At 41.9% G+C, this 12945-nt stretch overlaps 1 protein-coding gene across 9 annotated transcripts in view; it reads right to left on the reverse strand.

Annotated features, from left to right (window-relative positions):
- Positions 1–12945, reverse strand: part of LOC122543214 (growth/differentiation factor 11-like) — a 58313-nt gene that overhangs the window by 31484 nt on the left and 13884 nt on the right. For 5 of the 9 annotated variants that reach the window (XR_006309961.2, XR_006309959.2, XR_015755747.1 and 2 more), the window contains one exon: positions 10280–10588. The exons of the other annotated variants lie outside the window; for them this stretch is intronic. The gene's annotated coding sequence lies outside the window, so the exon portion shown is untranslated. Of the gene's footprint in view, positions 1–10279; positions 10589–12945 lie in introns of those variants that run through there. 9 annotated transcript variants of the gene reach the window in all.

Consider the following 12945-nt stretch of genomic DNA (forward strand, 5'->3'; position numbering starts at 1 on the left):
AGGTGACAAGTTAATTGTTTCATCAATAAAATGAACTTAAAAATGAATCAATGTTTTACATTTAGTGAGAGCTGGCAGTGATTGATGTGGAAGCTAGTGACACCATTCATTAAAGAATCCCTGTGCTGGAGCACGTATCATTTATTATGTATGTGCTAAGTCTAAGCTAAATGGAGTTTTAAACAGTAAAAGAGCAGTGTGTGAAATTGTACCATCTGCGGTCCTGTTTAATCATTATTAATGCTCATCAAAAACATGTTTTATGGACGTCAAAGATGCTTTTGGTCTCATTACATTTAGCAGTGTTAATGAATTAAAATGGTAACTTGCCAATTAAACCATTAATTATGGGTCAAAGAGGACTAAAATAACTACATAAATGATTTTACATTTGTTTTGTTTTAATATTAATTTGCTATTAAAGGCTTCATATGAAATAGGCTTTGACTCTCACCATCAATAAGAAAAACACTCAGTCATAAATCTGCCCACCGTATTCCACAATATCTGACAATGGAGTGATTTGTGGACTGACTGTACTTATGAACGTTTTGGGATGATGAATAACAAGAAAACTCTGGAGATGGAATCAGAAATGATAAAGCTAGAAATCTGAAATAAAAACTGCACATACTAAAAACATAGCTTTTGTAGAGAGGATAAATAATTAATTACTTTTACTTCAGATCCTTCATCAGAACTGAACGTTAATGTTGTGCAGTATGTATTGCCTTTGATAAATTATTCTTATATATTGGAGTTTCAGCTTCAATTCAATTGGTAGCATTCTTAGGTCTGAGTCAAAGATTTGGATTCAGACCCTACTCCAGAGATTTGACTATATAATCCAGATTGAGAGGACCAGAACTGAGGGCATGCTGCACTATCAGAGGATCCAGCACTAAGGGAGTGCTGCACCATTGCAAAAGCAGTACTGAGGGAACGCTGAACAGTCAGAGGGTTAGTACTGAGGGAGTGTACTGTTGCATGGATCATACTGTGAGAAAGGAGTACTTTTGGAAGTGCTACATTTTAAATGAGGTATTAAATCCAGGTTCTCTTTAAGGGCTTTGAAATTGCCTGCACTGAAAATATTTAAAGCTTCCTTCCTTTGGTTTCCTTTGAATTCTACTAAATTGGCAGAAAACATTACTGAAGAGAGAGGTAGCTAGTTTAATATGTACACTAACGCACCATGGTGACAGTCATCTGGAATAGACCAGCTCAATTTAAGAATCTTTACTTCTGTATTGAAATTGGCCATAAAGACTGTTTTCTCAGATGAGGAATCACTGATCTCTTCTTGGGACAAGGGCTCGAAAGGCTTATCTTACAAAGAAAGGTTGGACAGGCTGGATGTGCAGCCTTTGAGAGTTTAGAAAAATAAGGGGTAATCTTATTGCAACATGTAAGATCCTGAAAGGAATTGACAGGCAGTTATTGGGAAAATATTTCCCTTTGTGGAACAGACTAGAACTAGGGGACAAAGTTTAAGATTAATAGGTTTTTTTAAGATAGAGAGGAGGATTTCTTTTTCTCTCTCAGAAGGTTATTCATCTTCCCAGAAAGCAGTGGTGGCTGGGTCTATTCAAGGCTTGATTGACAAGGCAGTTAGGGTTTTAGAGGGAAGACAGAGTTCCAATTGCAAACCAGATCAGCTATGCTCTTATCAATGACAGAGCAGGTTTGAACAGTCAAATGGCCTTATCCTGCTCCTAAGTTCTATGTTCTTATATTTAGGAATCCTCATTCATCAGTTGAAGGGGAAGTAGGTGGTGATCAGTGTTGATTATAAAGTTCTCCTCCATAGTCTTATCCCTCCCTATCTTTATAATCTCCTCCAGTCCCAACAATCCTCTGAGATCGTAATGCTTCACTAATTCTGGGCTCTCAAGCATCCTCCAATTTCCATGGCTCTACCATTGACAGCTGTGTCTTCAGATGCTTGGGTTGTCGAGCTCTAGAATTCCCTCCCTAAACAGCTCCATCTCTCTACCTTACAGAGTGGCTCAGTGGTCAGCACTGCTGCCTCACAGCACCAGGGTCCCTGGTTCAATTCCAGCTTCGGGTGACTGTCTGTGTGGCTTTCCTCTGGGTGCTCTGGTTTCCTCCCACAGTCCAAAGATGTGCAGGTTAGGTGAATTGGCCATGGGAAATTGCCCATAGTGTTAAGTCAATTAGTCAGAGGGGAAATGGGTCTGGGAGGGTTACTCTTCAGAGGGTCAGTGTGGACTGGTTGGGCTGAAGGGCCTGTTTCCACACTGTAGGGAATCTAATCATTACTTTTATCCTTTAAAACCAACTATTTTGATGTAGCTTTTGATCCTTATACTCCATCTTCTTATGTAATGTGGAGTCAACCTTTACTTGATAACACACCTATTAAGTATCTTGGGATGTTTTACTTGTTTCTAATGAATCAGACTTTGTGAGAATTCACTCCATTTTAAAATTTGTTGACAGGGATGTATGTGTCACTGGCTGAGCCGGTTGCCCTGAGAAGCCTTCTTGAATTGCTGAAGTTCGTTTGGTATAGGGACAGCTATGGTGCTATTCAGGAGGGAATTCAAGGATTTTGATCCAACAACACTGAAGGAATGGCGATATCTTTCCAAGTCAGGATGGTGTGAGACTTGAAGGGGAACTTGCGGGTAGTGGTGTTCCCATATATTTGCTGCCCTTGTCCCTGATGGTGTTGAACTTCTTGAGTGTTGTTGAAGCTGCACCCCTTAGGCAAATGGTGAGTATTTAATCACATTGACTTGTGTCTTGCAGATGGTGGGCAGGCTTTTGGGGATAGAAGGTGAGTTCCTTGGAGAGGCTTGGAACAGAGAGATAATGGACTTGAATGTGTGGCTGGGGAACTGGTGCAGGAAGCAAGGATTTAAATTCTTGGATCACTAGGGTATGTTTTGTGATAAGCATAAATTATACAAAAGAGACGGTTTGCACCTTAATAGGTTAGGGACCAGTATTCTGGCAGGCAGGTTTGCTACTGCAACACAGCTGCGTTGAAACTAAATAGCGGGGGGGAGAAGGGGACAAACTGGAAGTTTAAGAAGGAAATTGAAGGGAAATTTAGACCAAGGGAAGTCAAGAAAGACAACAGTATCAATGAAGCAGAAAACTCAAAAAGGGGTCATGCTGTAAGGTTGAGTGAAATAGGGGTTGATAGGAAGGGTGAGGGCAGTAACAAATTAAAAATACTATATATGAATGCACGAAGTATTAGAAATAAGATGGATGAGCTTGAGGCTCTTTTGGAAATTGGCAGCTACGATATTGTGGGGATAACTGAGATATGGCTTCAAGTGGACAGGGCCTGGGAAATGAATATTCAAGGCCATACGTGCTATCGTAAGGACAGACTGACGGGCAGAGGTGGTGGGGAGGCCCTGTTGGTAAGGGATGATATTCAGTCCCTTGCACGGGGGGGACCTAGAATCAGGGGATGTAGAGTCAGTATGGATAGAGCTAAGAAATTCTAAGGGTAGAAAGACCCTCTTGGGAGTTATCTACAGGCCCCCAAACAGTAGTCTGGATGTAGGGTGTAAGTTGAATAAGGAGCTGAAATTGGCCTGTCGCAAAGATGTTACTACAGTTGGTTTGGGGGATTTCAGCATGCAGGTAGGCTGGGAGAATCAGAATGGTGTTGGACCTCAAGAAAGAGACTTTGTGGAGTGCCTCAGAGATGGATTCTTAGAACACCTGGTGCTGGAGCCCACCAGGGAGATGGCAATTCTGGATCTGGTATTGATCAGGGACCTCGAAGTGAAGGAGCCATTAGGAGGTAGTGACCATAATGCAATAAGCTTCAATCTGCAATTTGAAAGGGAGAGGGTACAATCGGTAGTGACAATATTTCAGTTGAATAAAGGGAACTATGGAGCTATGAGGGAGGAGCTGGCCAAAGTTCAATGGTGCAATATCTTAGCAGGGATGACAGTGGAGGAACAATGGCAGATATTTCTGGGTATAATGCAGAAGATGCAGGATCAGTTCATTCCAAAAAGGAAGAAAGATCTTATGAGGAGACATGGGTGGCCGTGGCTGACGAGGAAAGTTAAGAAACATATAAAGTCAAAAGAGAAAAAGTATAACATAGCAAAGATGAGTGGGAAAACGGAGGACTGGGAAGCTTTTAAAGAACAACAGAGGATTACTAAGAAGGGAATATGCAGAGAAAAAATGAGGTACAAAGGTAAACTGGCCAATAATATAAAGGAGGATAGTAAAAGTTTTTTTAGGTATGTGAAAGGCAAAAGAATGATTAAGACTAAAATTGGGCCCTTGAAGACAGAAACAGGGGAATATATTACGGGGAACAAAGAAATGGCAGAAGAATTGAATTGGTACTTCAGATCTGTGTTCACTGGGGAAGACACAAGCAATGTCCCTGAGGTAACAGTGGCTGAAGGACCTGAACTGAAGGGAATTTATATTTGCCAGGAATTGGTGTTGGAGAGACTGTTAGGTCTGAAGGTTGTTAAGTCCCCGGGGCCTGATGGTCTACATCCCAGGGTACTGAAGGAGTTGGCTCGAAAAATCGTGGATGCGTTGGTGATTTATTTTCCAGAGTTCGATAGATTCGGGATCAGTTCCTGCAGATTGGAGGGTGCCTAATGTTGTACCATTTTTTAAGAAAGGAGCGAGAGAGAAAGTAAGAAATTATAGACCAGTTAGTCTGACCTCAGTGGTGGAGTCTATTATAAAGGATGAAATTACGACACATCTGGATAGTAGTAACATGATAGGTCAGAGTCAGCATGGATTTATGAAGGGGAAATCATGCTTGACTAATCTTCTGGAATTTTTTGAGGATGTAACTCTGAAGATGGACAAGGGAGATCCAGTGGATGTAGTGTACCTGGACTTTCAGAAAGCTTTTGATAAAGTCCCACATAGGAGGTTAGTGAGTAAAATTAGGGCGCATGGTATTGGGGGCAAAGTACTGACTTGGATTGAAAATTGGTTGGCTGATAGGAAACAAAGAGTAGTGATAAACAGCTCCCTTTCGGAATGGCAGGCAGTGACCAGTGGGGTACTGCAGGGATCAGTGCTGAGACTGCAGCATTTTACAATATATATTAATGATATAGAAGATGGTATTAATAGTAACATTAGCAAATTTGCTGATGATACAAAGCTGGGTGGCAGGGTGAAATGTGAGGAGGATGTTAGGAGATTACAGGGTGACCTGGACAGGTTAGGTGAGTGGACAGATGCATGGCAGATGCAGTTTAATGTGGATAAATGTATGGTTATCCACTTTGGTGGCAAGAACAGGAAGGCAGATTACTACCTAAATTGAGTCAAGTTAGGTAAAGGGGCAGTACAAAGTGATCTGAGTGTTCTTGTACACCAGTCAATGAAGGCAAGCATACAGGTACAGCAAGTAGTGAAGAAAGCTAATAGCATGCTGGCCTTCATAGCAAGAGGGATTGAGTATAGAAGCACCTGGAATATTGTGTGCAGTTCTGGTCTCCAAATTTGAGGAAAGACATTCTGGCTATTGAGGGAATGCAGCGTAGGTTCACGAGGTCAATTCCTGGAATGGTGGGATTATCTTATGTTGAAAGATTGGAGCGACTGGGCTTGTATACCCTTGAGTTTAGAAGACTGAGAGAGGATCTGATTGAGATGTATAAGATTATTAAAGGATTGGACATTCTGGAGGCAGGAAACATGTTTCCGCTGATGGGTGAGTCCCGAACCAGAGGACACAACTTAAAAATAAGGGGTAGGCCATTTAGGACAGAGATGAGGAGAAACTTCTTCACCCAGAGAGTGGTGGGTGTGTGGAATGCTCTGTCCCAGAAGGCAGTGGAGGCCCAGTCTCTGGATTCGTTTAAGAAAGAGTTGGATAGAGCTCTCAAGGATAGTGGAATCAAGGGTTATGGGGATAAGGCAGGAACAGGATACTGATTGAGGATGATCAGCCATGATCATAATGAATGGTGGTGCAGGCTCGAAGGGCAGAATGGCCTACTCCTGCACCTATTGTCTATTGCTGCAGGACTCCTAGACACCAACCTATTCATGTAGCCATTCTGGTCCAGATCAATTTCTGGTCAATGGTAATACCCAGAATGTTGATAGCGGGGTGGGGTTCAATGCTGATAACACCATTGTTAATGTTAAGGGAGTGATAGCTAGATGCTCTCTTGTTGGAGAGGATAACTCCCAGGATGTTGATAGTGGGGGATTCAGTGATGGTAATGCCATTGAATGTCAAGGGCAGATGATCAGTATCACTCTTGTTGAAGATGGTCATCTCTTGGCATTTGTGTGGCACAAATATTGTTTGCCACTTATCAGTCCAAATCTGGATATTATCCTGGTTTTGTTGCATTTGGACATGAACTGTTTCAGTATCTGAGTAGTTGCCAATGGTACTGGATATTGTGCAATCATCAGCGAACATCCTGTTCTGACTTTATGATAGAGGGAAGGTCATGGCTGAAGCAGCTGAAGATGGTTGGGCCCAGGATACTACCCTGAGGAACTCCCGCAGAGATGTCCTGAAGCTGAGAAAAGTGACTTCCAACAACAACCATTCTCCTTTGTGCCAGGTATGACTCCACTAGTGAAGAGTTTTTCTCCTGATTCCTATTTTGCCAGGCCTCTACAGTTTACCCATACATCACTTCTGGTGGATTTATCCACCTGCGTGAGAAAATTGAGTTGGGCCCACCATGAGATCAGTCATTATCTTATCACAAAACGGCAGGCACTCAAGGGACCAAATGGCCGACTCCTAATTTAATGTTTGTATTTCTATGATGAGGGCTCTTGCTAAATCACTTCAAATGGTATTAAGAGTTAACTTGTGGAGTATTAGAGATATGCGTAGACCAGACTAAATAAGGATGACAGGCTCCTTATTCTTGAGGGGCTTTAATTAATCCTAAAAATTCTTTAAAACAATTTGGCAGATTTTGTGATCACTCTCTGTTTTTGGTCCATAAGATTTATTGAATTCACTTTCACAACTTGTTATGATTGGATTTGAACTTATGATTTCTGGGTTGTTAAACGCAGGGCCAGAACCACCAGGCCAAGATACTGTAAGTCTCAGATATATTCAGCATAGAAACAGATCCCTCGGCCCACATGTCTATGCCAACCAACAAACACCAAATGACACTAATCCTATTTACTTGCATTTGGTCCATAGCCTACTATGCCCTAGCATTTTAAATACTCATCCAGATGCTTCTTAATGTTGTAAGAGTACCTGTCCACACTGCCCTCTCAGGCAGCACATTCCATATTTCTACCACCGTCTGAGTGAAAAAAACATTCTCCGATCTCCTCTAATCCATACACTGCTCACCTTAAACTTATGTCCTCTTGTCTTAGGAGAAAGTGAGGACTGTAGATGCTGGGGATCAGAGCTGAAAAATGTGTTGCTGGAAAAGCGCAGCAGGTCCTGAAGAAGGGCTTATGCCTGAAACATTGATTCTCCTGCTCCTTGGATGCTGCCTGACCTGCTGCGCTTTTCCAGCAACACATTTTTCAGTCCTCTTGTCTTAGACATGTCTGCCACAGTGAAGAGATTCTCACAATCTATTCTGTCTATCATAATATTGTACACCTCAATCAGATCCCCCCCCCAGTCTTCTCTTCTTTAAGGAAAACAAACCTTGGTCTCTCTTCATAGCTGAATCTCTCTAGCCCAGGCAACATCCTGGTAAGTCTCCTCTGCACCCTCTCTAGTGCAATCACGTCCTTCCAATAGTGTGGTAACCAGAACAGCACACAGTATTCCATCTGCTTAACCAACATTTTATACAGCTGTAACAAGACTTCCTTGTTCCCAAAATGTACACCCTACCTAATGAAGGCAAGCATCCTGTATGCCTTCATCACCCTGTTTACCTGTGCTGACACCTTCAGGAATCTATGGACTTGTATACCAAGATCCCTCTGTCCCTCAGTACTCCTGAGGGACCTACCATTTATTATGCATATCCTTCCCTTATTGCACTTCTCAAAATGCAACACCTCTAATTTATCAGGATTAAATTCCATCTGCCATTGTTCTGCCCAATTTGCCAGCTGATCAACATCAGTGTGTAACCTGAGTCCATCCTCCTCACTAATAACAACACCCTCAATTTTCATGTCATCTGCAAACGTACTAATTAAACCTTCAACATTCACATCAGAGTCATTAATGTACATAATCAACAGTAAGGGTCCTGGAACTGATCCCTGTGGTACCCTGCTGGTCACAGGCTTCCAATAACAAAACCATCACCCTTTGCTTCCTATTTATAAACCAGTTTTGGATCCAATTTGCTGACTTGCCTTGGACTCCACAAGTTCCTACCTGTTGGATCAGCCTTCCATGTAGCACCTTGTCAAAGGCCTTACTGAAGTCCATGTAAACTATATCAATATCACTACCCTCATAAGTATATTTAGTTACTTTTTCAGTTAAGTTCAAATAATCAGACAGGATCCTCCTCCAACAAATCCATGCTGACTATCCCTGATCAACGCCTGCCTTTCCAAGTGTTGATTAATCCTGTCATTCAGAATTATTTCCAATAATTCCTCTCCCACTGATGTCAGACTATATGACCTACAATTACCTGGCCTATCCCTGCTGCCCTTCCTGAACAAAGGAATCACATTAGCTATCCTCCAGTCAGCTGGCACTTCTCCTGAGGCCAGCAAGGTATTAAATAATTCTTTAGTCATGGGAGAAGTCCCAGGAGACTAGAGAATAGCCAACATTGTTCCTTTGTTTCAGAAGGGCAACAGTGATAATCTGGGAAATTACAGGCCAGTGAGCCTGATAGCATTGGCAGGGAAATTACTGGAGAAGATTCCCAGGAATAGGATTTACTCGCATTTGGAAAAATATGGACTTACTAACAATAGGCAACATGGCTTTGTGTGGGGAAGGCTGTGTCTCAGATTTGATTTGAGTTTTTTGAGGAAGTGATAAAAATGTTTGATGAGGGTGGTAGGTTTTGTCTATATGGGCTTTAGCAAGGCCTTGACAAAGTCCCTCAAGACAGGCTGATACAAAAGGTGAAGTAATACGATCCATGCTGAGCTGGTAAGATGGATACAGAACTGGCTTGGTTATAGACGACAGAGAGTAGCAGTGGAAAGGTGCTTTTCTCACTGGAGATCTGTGACCGATGGTATTCCACAGGAATCAGTATGCTTTGGAGAGTGTAGGTGGTCTCAGTAAAAAGTTTGTTGATGACACAAAGATTGGGGGAGGAGTGGATAGTGAGGAGAATTGCCAGAGGATACAACAGGATATAGATAGGCTGCAGACTTCGGTGGAGAAATGGCAAATAAATTTTAATCTGGACAAATGTGAGGTGATGCATTTTGGAAGATCTAATGCAGGAGGAAAGTATACAGTAAATTGCAGAACCATTTATCAATGTACAGAGAGGTCTAGGTGTACAGGAGGACAGTTTCATGAAAGAGGCAACACAAGTGGATAAGGTGGTCAAGAAGGCACATAGCATGCTTGCCTTCATCAGTCGGGGCATAGAGTATAAAAACTGGCAAGTGATGTTGCAGCTGTATAGTATTTGAGTTAGGCTTCGTTTGGAATATTGCGCACAGTTCTGGTCACCATACTACCAAAGGGATGTAGAGGCTTTGGAGAGGGTACAGAAACAGTTTAGCAGGATGTTGCCTGATTTGGAGGGTATTAGCAATGAGGAGAGATTGGACAAACTTGGTTTATTTTCACTTAAACGTTGGAGGATGAGGGGCTTAATATAAGTTTATAAAATTATGTGAGACATAGATAGAATAGATAGTCAGAAAAGTCAATTACGAGGGGACATAGGTAAAAGGGGGAAAATGTAAGGCAGATATGAGTGGCAGGTTTTTTACACAAGAGTGGTAAGTGCATGCAATGCACTGCCAAACGAGGTGCTGGAGGCAGATACAATAGCAACGTTTAAGAGGCCTCTTCACAGACATACAAATGGGTGGAGAACAGAGGGATACGGACTAGGTAAAGGCAAAAGGCTTTTATTTTAGAACGATAGCCCATGATGGCACAGTTGGTGGGCTGAAGGGCCTGTTCCTGTGTTGTACTGTTCTTTGTTCGTATATGCTGGGGCCCCAGCAAATCTCCTCCTTTGTCTCCCATAGCAGTCCAAAGTGTTGGTTTCAACACATGGTAACGCATAGAGAAGGAAGTAGATGTGGAATAGTGTTTGCAACTTAGAAGCAATGAGAGACAAGTTCAAAGAAACTGTTAACTATAGAGAATAGAAAGACATTTTCCACCTTTGGTCCAGACAGCCTTTATTGGGGGGAATCAATCACCTTTGTGAAGAACGTAATGTATTGCTTTTAGCCCAATAGTCATAAACATAGAACATGGTGGAAATATTTTAAGAGTCACATTTCAATGAATCAGTCTTTTTTCCATGTGTTTGAATCATTTTATCAAAAATGCAAGATTGCCATCTGGAGATATTCACTCGGGTTTTCATGTCAAGAATGCAGTTCTGGATGCAAAGTGACAGGACAGCTGATTTTTAAATGAAACTTCTTATTCCACTCTATTTCACTCTATGGATGCGAGAGTTGGACTCTGAAGAAAGAGAACGAGCAAACGATAACACCTTTTGAAATATAGCTATGACGGAGGATGCTCAGAATCAGCTGGATGGACGGAAAGACAAATGAATAGGAGTTCAGGAATCAAAAGGATTGCTAAGTCCAGTGAGAGAGAGAAAGACAGCCAAGTACACACATCAGAAACAAAGACCCAACAGTCTTGTCCTGGAAAGATGTCCTGGATAGAAGATATATTAATATAAATTTTCAAAATTCCCTAGATTCTAGAAAGATCCCATCAGACTGGAAAATCGTGAATGTAACTGCTCTATTCAGAAAAGAAGGGAGTCAGAAGCATGAAATAACAGGCCAGTTAGTCAACATGTCCTAGGGAAAATGTTGGAATCTTTTATTAAGGAAGACATAGTGAGCCATTTCAAAAATCTCCATTCAATCCTGATGTGAAAGTGCCGGTGTTGCACTGGGGTTATAGTGCAACAGGTTTATTTGAAACCACAAGCTTTTGGAGCGCTGTTCCTTCCACAGGTAGTTAGTTACCTGAGGAAGGTATGCAGTCTCGAAAAGCTTGTGGTTTCAATTAAACCTGTTGGACTATAAGCCGGTGTCGTGTGATTTTTGACTTTGTCCATTCAATTTGGCAGAGGCAACACATTTGATTATAATGAAATCATATTTGATTAACTTTGAGGAACTAACACAGTGTGGATAAAGAAGAGCCTTTGGATGTGCTGTATTTAGATTTCCCAAAGGTTCTGATGCAAAATAAGAATTAGGGGTAATATTTTAGCATGGGTAAGGGATTGGCTAGCTCACAGGAAACAGAGTAGCTATAAATGGGGCATTTTCAGGTTGTCAAAACGTGACAAGTGGGACACCACAAACATCATTGCCGGGGCCTCGATTATTTATAATTTATCTTAATGGCTAAGAAAAATGAATGAAATGTATGGTTGATAGATTTGTTAATGACACAAAGGTAGGCAGCAAACGGTGATGAGGACATAAGGAGTCTGCAAAGGGATATAGACAGGCTAAATAAGGGGGCAGAAATGTAGCAGAAGGAGTATAATGTGGGAACTTGCACACTCTGGCATGAAGAATGAAAAAAACAGCATGTTATTTAAATCGAGAGAGATGACAGAACTCTGAGGTACAGAGGAAGCTGGATAGTCTGGTACACAAATCACAGAGTTACTATACAGGCACAGCAAGAAATTAGGAAGGTAAATGGAATGTTGCTGTTCATTGCAAGGGGAATGGAATATAAACGTAGGAATGTTTTGCTATTGTTATATAGATAAAACTACATCTGGATTACTATGTAAAGTGTTGGTCGCCTTGCATAATAAAAGGGTATAATTGCATGAACAGCAGTTCAGAAGGTTCACTCCACTGATACCTGGGGTTGCGGTGGGGGGGTGAGGTGGCGAGTGTTATCTTAGGAAAGCTTGGTCACGTGGTCCTGTATCCATTCAAATTTAGAAGAATGAGCGGGGATCTAATTGAGACATAAAGGATGCTAAAAGGATGTTTCCTCTCTTGGGACAGACTACAAATGGCAGCAAAATGAAGGATCTGGTCATTGACTTCAGGAAACGGAGTGGAGGGCACACCCCTATCTGTACCAGTGGAGTTGAGGTGGAGATGGTCGACAACATCACGTTCCTGCGAGTGACGATCACCAACAATCTGTCCTGGTCCTCCTCTGTTGACACTACAGTCAAGAAAGCACAACAACGCCTCTACTTCCTCAGGAGGCGTAGGAAGTTTGGCATGTCTGACTAATTCTTACAGAAGAACACAGAATGCATCCTATCTTGGTTTGGCAACTGCTCTTCCCAAGACCACAAGGAACTACAGAATATCGTGAACACAGCCCAGTCCATCACGCAAACCAGCTGCCCAGCCATTGACTCCATCTATACTTCCTGATGCCTCGGGAAAGCAACCAAGATAATTAATGATGCCTCCCACCCTGGTTATTCTCTCTTCTACCCACTTCCGTCGGGCAGAAGATATAAACATTTGAATACACATATGAATAGATTCAAGAACAGCTTCCTCCCCGCTGTAATCAGACTTTTGAATGGGCCTCTCAAATGTTAATTTCTCTCTGTGCTTTCTTGGTAGCTGTAACACTGTATCCTGCACTCTGTTCTGTTACCCTGATACACTTGTACAGTACAATCTGCCTGTAAAGCAAAGAGACAGCACTTCTCACTGTACCTTGGTACATGTGACAGTAATAAATCAAACCAAATCAAAATAAAATCAAATACAGCTTTTAAAAGAAGGGTTCTTCCACTGAAGAAGAAGATAAGGAGAATATTTGATCTCTCATGGGATCGTGAACCTTTGGAATGTTGTTCC

Source organism: Chiloscyllium plagiosum, unplaced genomic scaffold, assembly GCF_037043375.1.
Source record: "Chiloscyllium plagiosum isolate Xiang-an unplaced genomic scaffold, Cpla_swu_hap1 HiC_scaffold_53X, whole genome shotgun sequence".
NCBI lineage: Eukaryota > Metazoa > Chordata > Chondrichthyes > Orectolobiformes > Hemiscylliidae > Chiloscyllium > Chiloscyllium plagiosum.